General features: G+C 41.3%; 1 pseudogene; it reads right to left on the bottom strand.

Moving 5' to 3' along the window:
• Positions 1–11,877: 11,877 nt before the first annotated feature.
• On the bottom strand, positions 11,878–13,866 carry LOC120864473 (annotated as a pseudogene).
• Positions 13,867–15,518: the final 1,652 nt, after the last annotated feature.

Here is a 15,518-nt window from a genome sequence, read left to right on the forward strand (position 1 = left end):
TCTGAAAAATACTCACATATAAGTGGACCTGCACAGTTCAAACCTGTATCGTTCAAGGGTCAACTGTACAAAGTTGTCCACATGAAACTTATATAATGTTATAAACCAATGTTACCTCAATTTAAAAACTTAAGAGATAAAAATCAAAAGAAAAGTGAAAGTGTTAGTTGCTCAGTCGTGTCCAACTCTGCGACCCCATGGACTGTATGGATTGTAGCTTGCCAGGCTTCTCTGTCCATGGAATTCACCAGGCAAGAATACTGGAGTGGGTTGCCATTTCCTTCTCCAGGAGATCTTCCCAACCCAGGGATCAAACTGGGGTCTTCTGCACTGTAGGCAGATCTTTACCATCTGAGACACCAGGTAAGTCAAAAGAAAAAATTACCGTGAAATGGTCTGTCATCTTCCTGTACTGATACAATATCCCTTTGGTTTCCCCCATCCTGCTGTGATTTTAGTTCTGCCTTCTGCTGGAGGATTCTGCCTTTTGCTCACCCAAATCATCACCACCCTGCCTGTTGATGATGCCTGAAATCCTACCATTTGAGATTGATTTCCTAAGGCCCTTACTTTTTCTCTGAGGTTTTTGTTCGTTCGTTTGTTTGTTTTAATGGAAAATACCCTCAAAGAGAATGTCTGTGGGAACTAAAACAGCAGTTGTTTAAATACAGCTCTTCTCTGTCCATGATTCCAGCAGAGACTTGGCTTTTTCTCATTTCCTTACAGTTAGCAATATCTTTTCCTCCAGAGATTTAGAGAAGAGAGAGGAGAAGAAAGAACCAGCTGAAGCTTTTCAAATTTTGTGAATCTGATACAACGAAAGAACTTTAATCACACAGGGAAAGAAACTCAGAATTTAGGTGCTTCACACAGAAGTACCTTTGATACACCTTCTGGCAGATATGTGGGGTCTGACTTTCCTCATTTTATTTTGTCAGTAAGGGTGAGGGTGGTAAGTACTATGGCAGAAACCTGTAGGAAGAGGTGGGTACGTGTATACATTGGCTAGATACATTGTTTTGTCTGCCCCTCATTTCTACACTATATGCCTATATATTGTTCAAACTATTCCACCTCTCAGAGTTGATTGGTCCAGGGGAGACATGTAACCTACACTGGCCAGTCAAAACAGTCTTGGATATTTTAGGCTTCAGTTCTAGGTAATAAAGTTATTTTCTCCTGGAGGTAAGTGAAGTTATAGGCTTGTAAGATTACTGTCATCTAATTCCTGTTTAGAGGATACAATCAGAACCCCTTTTCTGAGGATGTAGAATTGAGACAGAGAGCTAGCTTAGGTCTGTCTAGGGTGCTGGGTGTAGACATGTCAAGTCAAGAGTTGTATACACTCACATCTGCCTGCCATGGGACCAGAGATTCCAAGGAAGCTGATCTGATGAGAAAGAGCCAGGAGCCATGTGAGCACACCACACAGACAGGTGAAGTTCTGAGGGTTCTGGATCTCAGCTACAGCCCCTCCTGACCACTCTGGCCAACTCAAGCGAGCTACAGGACCCTGTTGCATCTGGAAAATAAATTCCTCATCTGGAAGTTAAGGTAAACAGAGTTGGTTTCTATTACTTGTCACCAAAAGAATATTCTGCTGGCAAAAATCTTTCAAGACATTCTCAAGAAAAGCAATTATAAAGTGTACTTTCATTGTGAAAACACCTAGAAGCTATCTAAGTTTCTGTGGGGAGAATGTTGGTGTGTGCATGTAATTCACTCCAATGCAGTGCACTACAAATAAGAGGTTGAGAATCGCCTCAAGAAAGGTCCCATAGTTTTAGGAAATGTGCTACCTGATCTGTTTCAATAACTTGATTTGGATAACTCTGAATTCAGAATAGAAAACTAGAACTCTGATTAGGAGTGATCTCTTGACCCTCTCTGTAACTCTTTAGGCTCAAAAGTGAAGATGCAGTTCTTATTTTCAACACCAGTTGCATAACAACAACAGTGATACAAATAATTATTTGTTATGTGGCTGACAAAATGCTTTCATGTACATTGTCTTGTTACTTTCTACTCACACTCCAAGAGGAAGGTGATGTGAGGCAGTAGTTTTTACCTGTATCTCATGGAGGAGGAAATTGAGTTAGAGGCATTAAATGACTTGCCAAGGTATGTGTGGCTGAAAAGTGGTACTGCTGGGGCTAAATGCAAGCCTTCTGATCCAGAATCAGGTGTTCTCTCCAAAACTTTGTGTTACTAGAGAAAAGGCTTTCACAGAGCTACAAGGGGCTATCCATCCTGAGGGAAATGATGCTGCAGGAGTGTATCAAACAAGGGAACTCACTTTTCTGCAGAGCAAGAAGAATCTCTCCCAGTGCACAGAATGGCATTGTGACACAGCACAGAGAATAACACTCCTCTAGAGCCTGCAGGTACCCACAGCGTGGGTGCAACAGAAGATACTGAGACTGTAATGGACTTAGAACTGTGCATGTATGCCACAAGTTACATATTTGGCTGGGTGAATGAATGAGTGAGTGAATAAATGAATGTATCCATGAATGAATGAAGTTGAAAGAAAAAAAAATGTATTAGTCTATAATCCAGGAATCTTAACCTTAGAAGAATATAGATGGGCTTCAGAGGACCCATGAAACCCTGAACTTTGAATACAGATTCATGTATTAATGTGCATTTTTCTGGAAAGAGGGTCTGAGTTCCATCAGAGTCTCAAAGATAGGGTTGAGCCTGAAGGTTAAATATCACTGGTATTAATTATAAGAGGCAAAGTTAATTTGTAGAGAAAATTCTCTTCTTTTTGTGACCAAAGAGGCATATTGTTAGCACGTTTTGGGATTAAGGAATCAAGCCCAGCCATGTTTAATTAAGGGCTGGAGTTGAGAAAGGCTTTTGGGGTCACATTTTTTGGCCTACCAAGGGAAAGATAAAATCAAAGAAGGAATTATTTAGGATGGTATTACACAGAGAATGCCTGTATGTTAGGACATTTCCACCTTCCTTGCAGAATCATGAACCAAATTTTGAAATGAGATAGTAGGATTTTGATTCCCCAAACCTTGTTTTTCATTTTTATAAAGTAAGCTTATAGTCTATCTTCTTGGAAGTGTTAGAGCACTCTTTCTCAGAGCAGAAGATTGGACTTAATCATCTATAGAACTGCCTTTCATAGTTGTAACATAATGGAAAGATTTCTGATAGAGAATGCCCCCTGGGCTGAGTTTCTATATGGTGAACTACATCTTGTTGTTATGGTAACTAATGCTCTAAATATAGCAAGAAGCGCAAAAGAGTTCCATTTACAAGGCAACTTGAAATTGTTATGACAACAGTAGTTTTAAAAATAAGTAGATTAATGTTTGTGTTTTTCTTCTTTTTTCCCTATAATGAGTTTTATAAAGTCTTGGGCATGAATCAGACTGCCATCCTCCTAACTTAAAAATATAAGAACAAACAGAAACAGAGTCAGCACACTTTGAAAAGTTTTTTCCTTTAAGGAAAGAATAGTTAAATCAATTATGTTGTGTGTGTATGATAGAATAATACTAACGTTAAAGTGCATATTATGTATCATGACTCAAGAAGAGTCTACAGGATATACACAAAAATATTAACATGATTATCTCTAGATGGTAATATTACAAGTCACACACATAGAGCTGGTCTTTCTTTTTTAATTTATTGAAATATAGTTCAGATATCATAAAATTTATCTACTTTAAGTATTCACTTCAGTGGTCTTTAATATATTCAGAGTTGTGCAAGCATCACCATGGTCTGCTTATAGAAAATTTTCACCAACCCCAAATAAAACCCCATCTCTATTAGTCATTCCTCTTTCTTGACTCCATATACCCAACCTAGACCCTGGCAACTACTACTTTACTTTCTATCCCTTTGTATTTGCCTATACTAAAGGATTCGCATACATGGTATCATGTAAAATGTGGGCTTTTGAGTTTGTTTCATTGGGGAGTTTTAGGAGAAAGGGTGCTACCCACCATAGTAGCTATAGAGGAGCACCAGTGACCTACATGGGAATTCCCACCCTCCTGGCAACTCTGACTGGTTGAAGGCTAACTGATCCAGGTAACAATCCGGGTCTTTCTCTAGATCTAAAATGCACTGAAGGGAGAGAAACCTGCATTTGACTTTGGGAGTGTTAAGCCTGCAGATCTGGATTTACAGTTGTTGAAAACCATTGTCCCTACTGTGTAGATGAAGCCTGTTGGCACAGAAAAGAATACAAGCAAAAAAAAAAAAAAAAAAAGAATACAAGCTACAACTGAGGGGCACAGCATAGTTTAAGCCCTCTGGGTCTGAACTTCCAACTATGAGAAACAATAATTTCCCTTTTTATTTAGATATATATTTTTTGTAGTTAAAAAAATGCTTGTGTGTGTTTTAAAGAAAAATATATATTACTTATGAAAAAGAAAAGTTCTCTTTTAGTGTTTTCGTACAATGTCTCTCTGGGGTACCTGTATAAATGTACAAAGAATTTGTCTCATCATGTTATCATAACCTTCATATTCATAATTTTTCATACTCTTTGTTGTGAAATTTATTTCCATCATTTCTTCATCTGAGAATAATTCTCATGTAACAAGTGACATGTGATGATGTGTGAAAGATGATACTGTGAAAGTGCTGCACTCAATATGCCAGCAAATTGGGAAAACTCAGCAGTGGTCACAGGACTGGAAAAGGTCAGTTTTCATTCCAATCCCAAGGAAAGGCAATGCCAAAGAATGCTCAAACTACTGCACAATTGCACTCATCTCACACACTAGTAAAGTAATGCTCAAAATTCTCCAAGCCAGGCTTCACTAATACGTGAACCATGAACTTTGAGATGTTCAAGCTAGTTTTAGAAAAGGCAGAGGAACCAGAGATCAAATTGCCAACATCCATTGGATCATCGAAAAAGCAAGAGTTCCAGAAAAATGTCTACTTCTGCTTTATTGACTATGCCAAAGCCTTTGACTGTGTGGACCACAACAAACTGTGGAAAATTCTGAAAGAGATGGGAATAGCAGACTACCTGACCTGCCTCTTGAGAAATCTGTATGCAGGTCAAGAAGAAACAGTTAGAACTGGACATGGAACAACAGACTGGTTCCAAATCGGAAAAGGAGTACGTCAAGGCTGTATAATGTTTATTATACCCTGCTTATTTAACTTATATGCAGAGTATATCATGAGAAATGCTGAGCTAGATGAAGCACAAGCTGGAATCAAGATTTCCAGGAGAAATATCAATAACTTCATATATGCAAATGACACCTTATGTCAGAAAGTGAAGAACTAAAGAGCCTCTTGATGAAAGTGAAAGAGGAGAGTGAAAAAGTTGGCTTAAAGCTCAACATTCAGAAAACGAAGATCATGGCATCTGGTCCCATCACTTGATGGCAAATAGATGGGGAAACAGTGGAAACAGTGTCAGACTATTTTTTTGGGCTCCAAAATCACTGCAGATGATGGCTGCAGCCATGAAATTAAAAGATGCTTGCTCCTTGGAAGAAAAGCTATGACCAATCTAGACAGCATATTAAAAAGCAGAGACTTACTTTGCCAACAAAGGTCTGTCTAGTCAAGGATATGGCTTTTTCAGTAGTCATGTATGAATGTGAGAGTTGGACTCTAAAGAAAGCTGAGCACTGAAGAACTGATGCTTTTGAACTGTGGTGTTGGAGAAGACTCTTGAAAGTCCCTTGGACTGCATGGAGATCCAACTAGTCCATTCTGAAGGAAATCAGTCCCTAATATTCATTGGAAGGACTAATGCTAAAGCTGAAACTCCAATATTTTGGCCACCTGATGCAAAGAACTGACTCATTTGAAAAGATCCTGATGCTGGGAAAGATTGAAGGCAGAAGGAGAAGGGGATGACAGAGGATGAGATGGTTGGATGGCATCACCGACTCAAGGGACATGAAAGTGAAAGTGAAGTCGCTCAGTCGCGTCCGACTCTTGCGACCCCATGGGGTATAGCTTACCAGGCTCCTCCGTCCATGGGATTCTCCAGGCAAGAGTACTGGAGTGGGTTGCTGTTTAGTTTGAGTAAACTCTGGGAGTTGGTGATGGACAAGGAAGCCTGGCATGCTGCAGTCTGTGGGGTCTTGTCAAGCTGGACAACACTGAGCGATTAAACTGAACTGATCAAGTGGCAATTCCAAAATCAGTATTTCTGGGAAATTGGAAAAGTCAATTGTCTTTTTTCCCCTGTTCTTTGTAGCACTTTGATTATCTCTTTTATGAATTTGTGGCAAGCACTACTTATTGTCAACCCACAAGCCATTCCATTATTCTTTTTCTTAAAAAACTCCACTTCTGTTAAAGCTTTGGATGACTCTGTGAGGTTGGGGAATTTTCTGTCCCTATCACCAGATGGGGAATCTTGACTGGCCCCAACCAAACTTGGTACTTCATCCCTTGGTATTAAAGATTAACTTGAGAAATAAGCTGATGACCCAGTTAAGGCTCATGAAAAACAAAAGTTTTCTGAAGTGCTTTGGGGACAGGTTTTGCCACATTGATAAAAACAGATGCCTTCTTGACTTTGGATGGAGTTGCATGAAAAAGTTATGCTTAAAGCTCTTTAACAAGTGGTGCTGGGAAAACTGGTCAACCACTTGTAAAAGAATGTAACTAGATCACTTTCTAACACCGCACACAAAGATAAACTCTAAATGGATTAAAGATCTAAATGTAAGACCAGAAACTATAAAACTCCTAGAGAACATAGGCAAAACACTCTCCGACATAAACCACAGCAGGATCCTCTATGATCTACCTCCCAGAATTCTGGAAATAAAAGCAAAAATAAACAAATGGGACCTAATTAAAATTAAAAGCTTCTGCACAACAAAGGAAAATATAAGCAAAGTGAAAAGACAGCCTTCCGAATGGGAGAAAATAATAGCAAATGAAGCAACTGACAAACAACTAATCTCAAAAATATACAAGCAACTCCTGTAGCTCAATTCCAGAAAAATAAATGACCCAATCAAAAAATGGGCCAAAGAACTAAATAGACATTTCTCCAAAGAAGACATACGGATGGCTAACAAACACATGAAAAGATGCTCAACATCACTCATTAGAGAAATGCAAATCAAAACCACAATGAGGTACCACTTCACACCAGTCAGAATGTCTGCGATCCAAAAATCTGCAAGCAATAAATGCTGGAGAGGGTGTGGAGAGAAGGGAACCCTCCTACACTGTTGGTGGGAATGCAAACTAGTACAGCCACTATGGAGAACAGTGTGGAGATTCCTTAAAAAATTGCAAATAGAACTGCCTTATGACCCAGCAATCCCACTGCTGGGCATACACACTGAGGAAACCAGAATTGAAAGAGACACATATACCCCAACGTTCATCGCAGCACTGTTTATAATAGCCAGGACATGGAAACAACCTAGATGTCCATCAGCAGATGAATGGATAAGAAAGCTTTGGTACATATACACAATGGAGTATTACTCAGCCGTTAAAAAGAATACATTTGAATCAGTACTGATGAGATGGATGAAACTGGAGCCGATTATACAGAGTGAAGTAAGCCAGAAAGAAAAACACCAATACAGTATACTAACACATATATATGGAATTTAGAAAGATGGCAATGATGACCCTGTATGCAGGACAGCAAAAAAGACACAGATGTGTATTGCAGACTTTTGGACTCGGAGGGAGAGGGAAAGGGTGAGATGATTTGGGAGAATGGCATTGAAACATGTATAATATCATGTAAGAATCGAATTGCCAGTCTATGTCCGATGAAGGATATGGCACGCTTGGGGCTGGTACACGGGGGTGACCCAGAGAGATGTTGTGGGGAGGGTGGTGGGAGGGGGGGCTCATGTTTGGGAACGCATGTACACCCGTGGTGGATTCATGTCAATGTATGGCAAAACCAATACAGAATTGTAAAGTAAAAAAAAAAAAAAAAAAGCTCTTTTGAAGCCCTGAAGGGATAAGCCTGCAGATAAGAGATAGCATGCTAATGATGCCAGTGCAGAAAAATGGAAAACATCCATTAGGTCCTTGACAGAGCTGTCAAGGCACAGAATTAATCAACCCTAGATGTTCCTACCATGAGGCTTCTCATTCTATAAAATGTTATTTATGCCACATGAGTCTGTGTATAGTTGTGCAGATGTTACTCTGCTCTCTGCTCCCCACACTATATGTTCTGATGTAGATTGAGTTTGCCTAGAGAAAGAGTCATCTTGTTCTCATTTGCACAAAAACAGAATAAACTAGAAGTCTTGCTTTGAGTCAAATGTAATACTCTGTGCAATTAAAGTATCCAAATTGGATACATTAATCATTCATACTTTCTTGTGGTTTACTATGTAGCTTGTGTGCCACTAAGACAGTGAACTTCTTGAGGGGCAGGAACAATGGCATGTGTCAATCCTTCCTATGTGGCTGGCACTCAAGTGATGATAAATGCTTAACGGTCAAAAAGAATGGGAATATCCAAATAGTGCCACCACAGGCTATGCTTATGTCAAACATCTGTATACTTGAGAATATCTAGATGGCTGACTAAATATTTTTCATCTTAATCTGGACACTTTGGCTTTGAGTAATGTAACCCCAAAGTTAGCCTGAAGAAATCAGGGGCTCTCATTCTTCTACTCTTAAATGTGAGATGCTGAACTGTCACACAGATGAATGATGCCTGTTTAACATGCTGTCAACCTAACTCTTAGGGAATTTCCTCCAGGGGAGCAAAAGGCAGCCAAGGGTCCTTTAGGAAATCTTTCTTCATTCCAGATGTTGAGTATATGACATGATATGTTCTAGTGTGTTACTGAAGGAAAAAACTGGCGAGAATGCAAAAAAGGAAATTTATATCTAAAATCAAAGTTCCTCCATCAGATCAGAGGTCTCTGACAGATGTTTAAGTGTCAGAATAATTGCTGAATTTTTCTCTTCTGTTCCCCTTCACACATTTTCTCTCCAGATCCATAATGTCAGATTAGGTGAATAACAGAAAAGTAACAATAGGGTTAATCAAAGTAGCTTAAAAGAGAAAGGAAATCATCCCAATAATTCTTAATTACCTTATCATACATTCCTTGTCCTAAAGGGTGTTTTTACTTAAAATCCTAGTTCAGGCACATTTGAAAATTTGGATTAATTTTTATCATATTTGAAATCAAATGTATGTATAGTATTAAATTTATGAGATCATATTATCTTTTCTTTTGAGTTCGGAATTCTGAGAATTTAAATTCAACCTTTCAACATTTTAGAGCTGAAAACAGAAAGTAGAACAGGATGGTGTCGAGATGAGGACGTTTTTTTGTTGTAAGTCAGTTCAGTCACTCAGTCGTGTCCGACTCTTTGCGACCCCATGAATCGCAGCACACCAGGCCTCCGTGTCCATCACCAGCTCCCGGAGTTCACTCAGACTCACGTCCATCAAGTCGGTGATGCCATCCAGCCATCTCATCCTCAGTCATCCCCTTCTCCTCCTGCCCCCAATCCCTCCCAGCATCAGAGTCTTTTCCAATGAGTCAGCTCTTCGCATGAGGTGGCCAAAGTACTGGAGTTTCAGCTTTAGCATCATTCCTTCCAAAGAACACCTAGGACTGATCTCCTTTAGAATGGACTGGTTGGATCTCCTTGTAAGTGGTATCCCATAAATCCAAGGACTTAAGCAAAAGGGCAATTATTATTTCATATATATATAAATAATACAAAGGGTAAGGCTAGCTTCAGTTACGGCTTCATCCTGAGTTTGAGCAATGTCCGTAGGCTTTCTTCGTTGTAGTGATTCAATTCCCATGTTTCTCATAGTAGGAAAATGGCTGCATTTGCTTCAGCTCCTGTTTATTTTCAAGTTCACACTTAGTGAAAAATCAAAACTGTTTCTACTCAAGGATTGCCAGTCAAAATTTTATGGCATCTCATTGGTCTATAAGGTTCATGTATTCATTCCTGAACCAATTACAATGATCATGGGAATAAGAGCCACTGCTTAGCCTGAGTTGAAGGAGAAGTGCATGTCCCATGAGGCAGGGACAAGGGAAATTCCCTAGTTCAAATTAGGGGTTATATTCAGAAGAAGTAGGAATGAATATGAGGAAGGCAAACAAATTTTGCTTCATATATTCAGAACATTCACATATACAGAAGAAAAAGCACATATAGAGAAAAAAAAGGAAAACAAAAAAGAAAGAAAAAAATGGATCCCACCAGCTAGAGCTAAAAAATTACTCAACTGTCAACTGGAATGAGCAGAAGGAAAGCATATAGATAGTGCCCACAGGGGCAGGGGAAATAAAAAAGATAATAAAGAATAATGTGTTTTTTTTAAATTTTTACAGTGTATAAAGAATGGCATTTTATTAGGGAGAGGCAATAATGTCCATAATGCTTTTCTCATTTATCTATCACTATACCTCAGATATGCAAATGACACCACCCTTATGGCAGAAAGTGAAGAAGAACTAAAGAGCCTCTTGATGAAAGTGAAAGAGGAGAGTGAAAAAGTTGGCTTAAAGCTCAACATTCAGAAAACGAAGATCATGGCATCTGGTCCCATCACTTCATGGGAAATAGATGGGGAAACAATGGAAACAATGAGAGACTTTATTTTGAGGGACTCCAAAATCACTGCAGATGGTGATCGCAGCCATGAAATTAAAAGACGCTTGCTCCTTGGAAGAAAAGCTATGACCAACCTAGACAGCATATTAAAAAGCAGAGACATTACTTTGCCAACAAAGGTCCGTCTAGTCAAAGCTGTGGTTTTTCCAGTAGTCAGGTATAGATATGAGAGTTGGACTATAAAGAAAGCTGAGTGCTAAAGAATTGATGCTTTTGAACTGTGGTGTTGGAGAAGACTCTTGAGAGTCCCTTGGACTGCAAGGAAATCCAACCAGTTCATCTTACAGGAAATCAGTCCTGACTATTCACTGGAAGGACTGATGCTAAAGTGGAAACTCCAATACTTTGGCCACCTGATGCGAAGAACTGACTCACTGGAAAAAACCCTGATGCTGGGAAAGATTGAAGGCAGGAGGAGAAGGGGATGACAGAGGATGAGATGGTTGGATGGCATCATGGACTCAATGGACATGAGTTTGAGTAAGCTCTGGGAGTTGGTAATGGACAGGGAAGACTGGTGAGCTGCAATCCATGGGGTCACAAATAGTCAGACACGATTGAATAACTGAACTGAACTGAACTGAAAGGGAAATGGCAATATGCATTACTTTGTGAAACTGCTTTATAAATCGAGGGGATGACAATCCTTTAGACAACTTAATATTCATATAACAAGATTCACATTCTATGTGTAAATGTTACACCAAGTATTTGAATATAAGACTATTTATTTTAATAAAGTTTACATTTAAAATAGAATTTTAATCTGTCTACTCACAAAACCTAATTCAAAACATGATACATTTATCCTTCTAGCTGATTTGATGTTCAGTTCAGTTCAGTTCAGTTGCTCAGTCATGTCCAACTCTTTGCGACCCCATGAATCGCAGCACGCCAGGCTGACAATTTCCAGTCCTGTGGCCCCTGCTGAGCTTCCCAAATTTGCTGGCATATTGAGTGCAGCACTTTTACAGCATCATCATTCAGGATTTGAAATAGCTCAACTGAAATTTTGTCACCTCCACTAGCTTTGTTCATAGTGATGTTTTCTAAAGCCCACTTGACTTACCCTAGGTGAGTGATTATCCTCACTTTGTAATTGTTTTACATTAAGAATATGTCCTAAATGAAGTCTATTATTTTTATCAGAAAACATTTCCCTTTATTCTTAAAGAGTGCTTTTTAAAATCAAGGCACCAACAAGAACTACTTTCAGATGGTACAGAATTTCTTATTTCTTGAGGACTCTGTGGTTGGCCATTTCTTTATTAGTTACCTGCAGTGAGACATCTTCCTGTGGCAAACAAGAAGAAGCTCAATATTGGCTTCTCCTTCCATAACTCCCACTTCTTCTGATGACTTCTGGGCCAGAGTCTCTTCCATCATATCGTTCCTCATGTTCCTGCTACCATCAAAGTTTCCACTCTTCATTGGATCATAGTTAGAAGGCTACTGGTTATAATTTCCAAAATCATAATTTCCATAACTTCCATAATTTCTTCCTCCATAGCTGTCATCACCACCTTTGTAGCCCTCATCCTGGTTGCCATATCCAGGTCTTTCACCACCATATCCTCCTTTTCCTCCATAACCAGGGCTATCTCCAAAACTGCCACCTCCAGGTCCTCCTCCATACCCATTCAGTTCAGTTCAGTTCAGTCACTCAGTCGTGTCCAACTCTTTGCGACCCCATGAATCACAGCACACCAGGCCTCCCTGTCCATCACCAACTCCTGAAGTTCACTCAGACTCACGTCCATTGAGTCAGCAATGCCATCCAGCCATCTCATCCTCTGTCGTCCCCTTCACCTCCCTCCCCCAATCCCTCCCAGCATCAGAGTCTTTTCCAATAAGTCAACTCTTCTTCACATGAGGTGGCCAAAGTACTGGAGTTTCAGCTTCAGCATCATTCCCTCCAAAGAAATCCCAGGGCTGATCTCCTTCAGAATGGACTGGTTGGATCTCCTTGCAGTCCAAGGGACTCTCAAGAGTCTTCTCCAACACCACAGTTCAAAAGCATCAATTCTTCGGCGCTCAGCCTTCTTCACAGTCCAACTCTCACATCCATACATGACCACAGGAAAAACCATAGCCTTGACTAGACGGACCTTAGTCGGCAAAGTAATGTCTCTGCTTTTGAATATGCTATCTAGGTTGGTCATAACTTTTCTTCCAAGGAGTAAGGGCTTTTATTCATCCCCAAATCCACCACGACTTCCATATCCATCAGACCCTCCTCTAAAGTTACTTCTAGGCTCTAGTCCAAAATTTTCACCACCACCACCACCATGAGAATCTCTAAAACCAAAGTCACCTCCTTTTCCATTTCTAGAACTTTGTACTTCCTACATTTCTTGTCTAGACAAAACCTTTCTAACTATTGCATTATGACCAAGATAGCATGTTATTTCTGCAACACAATCTTATCCACAGGATCATGGTTATCAAAAGTAACAAATTCAAACCCTCTTTTCTTTCCAGACTGCTTATCAGTAATTATCTCAATGGTGTCAATTTTTCCATGTTCCTCAAAGTAAGCTCTAAGATGATGTTCCTCAGCATCTTCTGTATTCCATCAACAAACAGCTTCTTCCCAGGTACATATGCATGGCTGTATATACTCAGTTGCTTTAGTCAGTGTTCGACTCTTAGTGACCCCACGGACTGTAGCCCGCCAGGCTCCTCCGTCCATTGGATTCTTCAACCAAGACTACTGTAGTGGGTTGCCATGTTCTCCTCCGGGTCTTCCCGACCCAGGGATCGAACTTGCATTTCTTGTGTCCCTTGCTTTGGCAGGTGGGTTCTATACCATGAGCACCACGTGGGAAGCCCCATAGTTACATGAGCCCCTGGCTTTCCAGATTCCCCTCTTGCAATAGCACATTTTGGCTCAACCACTGTCCCATCAGCTGAATGAGGTCCTGTGGCTGTGGCAGCCTCAACCTCAGCCATGGATGAAAAAGTTACAAAATTAAACGTTTCTTATCTTTTACTTGCAGGATCCCTCATTACTACATCTGTAAGTTTTCCTCATTGCTTGTTCCTCAAACTTTCTTCTATAGGTTCAAAGCGCAAGCCACTGATAGAGTTCATGGAGTAGTTCCATTTCTCTATCCATCGCGGACTCAGACGCTTTAGGCTGCATCCGTTGCAGGAGAGAGAGAGAGACCCCGCGGAGGAACACGAACCGGACTCATTCTGATGCTGGGGCGAGAGCTGCCGCCGCTGGAGAAACAACACTGACAAAACCTCTGGGAGCATCTCCGCTGGGGTCTGGCGCTATTGCTACTCAGTATAACATTTTTTAAAAAAGAAAAGATGCCTCCACTGGCTGGAGCTTGGAGATGGTGCCTGTCAGCCAGTAGGCCCCTGGTTGTGTGCCAAATTAGATTCCTGTCAGACAGACACCTTTCAGGTGAACAAATGGCAACCTACTCCAGTATTCTTGCCTGGAGAATCCCATGGAAAGAGGAGCCTGGCAGGCTACAGTCCATGGGGCCCCTAGAGTCAGACACGACTTAGCGATTAAACCACCACCACATATAGTCGGTTTCTTTCCAGAGGCTACCGCCTCACTAAACCCTATCTGGGAGAGTTCGAGTGTGAGCCCTTTAAGAGGCATCTCCCAGGTTCGTGTAGCCTTGTGGTCTACGGACACAAGCCCTGCTGGTTTTCAAAGCTAGATGTTTTGAGGAACCGACTCTCAGGTACAGGTTTTGAAAGTCTCTCAGGTACGGGTGCCGTGTGTGGGGATCAAACTCTGCTCCTCAGGGAGAAGCTCTAGGTTTTCTGTTCACTCCTGATTGTGGGGGGTTGTGCTGGGGACGGCTTTTATGCGGAGATTATGTCCTAGCCGTCCCTGTTTGAGCTGACGTTGCTGCAGAGTCGCTGTGTCCACGGGATGGCATGACCCAACCTCCTCCTTCTTGAGCCGGAGCGTCTTTCTTCTCCTGCTCGGGGACATGAGAGCTCCAGGTTCTCGGCCCTTGGACTCAGAGACTTACACTAGAAGTGCCTTGGTTCTCAGGGTCTCAGGCCCGGCCTGGATTATCCCAGTGGCTCTTCTGAGTCTCCAGGTTGTAGGTGGCAGGTTGTCAGATTTCTCTGGCTTCCTTCATAATGTGTGTGCATGCTTGGTGGCTAAGTCATGCCAGACTCTGTAGCCTGCTAGCCGCCTGTCCATATGATTTTTCAGGCGAGAATACTGGAGTGGGTTTTCATTTCCTACCTCAGGGGATCTTCCTCACCCAGGGATTGACCCCCTGTCTCCTGCATTGGAGGTGGATTCTTTACCACTGAGCCACCTGGAAATCCCTCATTCTTAACACTGGAACCAATTCTGATAATGTCTCCTCTTGAATACAGCTCTCTCCTATTGGTTCTGTTTTCTCTGGAGAGCCCTGGCTAATGCGCTGCCATGATCACCTAAGGCAAATCTAGTGAACTGAGACAACACTCATTATTTCAGGGTTATGTAGGTAAAATATCCAAAGGGTTTGGCTGGTCTCTCTGTTTTGAGTCTCAAAAGGCCAGAAGCAGGTGTCAGCCGGCTATGTTCCCCCTTGGAAACTCTACGGGGAGGATCTGTTTCCAAGCTCCTTTGTGCTGCGGAGAGAATTCATTTCCTCACAGCTGCAGGTGGAGAAGGAAATGGTGACCTACTCCAGTACTCCTGCCTGGAAAATTCCATGGACAGGGGAGCCTGGCGGGTTACAGTCCATAGGGGCATCACATAAAAGTCAGGCATGACCAAGCACACACGTGCACGCACACCTGCAGGACTAGGTTCTGTGTCTTTGATGGCTGTCAGCTGGGGCCGCCCTTATCCCTAGAACTCATTCACCAGTACCTGCCCAGAACCTGCTGTATCACAGAACCAGCCATGGCATCACAGCCTCCTCACACTATTCACA

The sequence above is a fragment of the Oryx dammah genome, unplaced genomic scaffold, assembly GCF_014754425.2.
Source record: "Oryx dammah isolate SB20612 unplaced genomic scaffold, SCBI_Odam_1.1 HiC_scaffold_5, whole genome shotgun sequence".
In the NCBI taxonomy this organism is placed as follows: Eukaryota; Metazoa; Chordata; class Mammalia; order Artiodactyla; family Bovidae; genus Oryx; species Oryx dammah.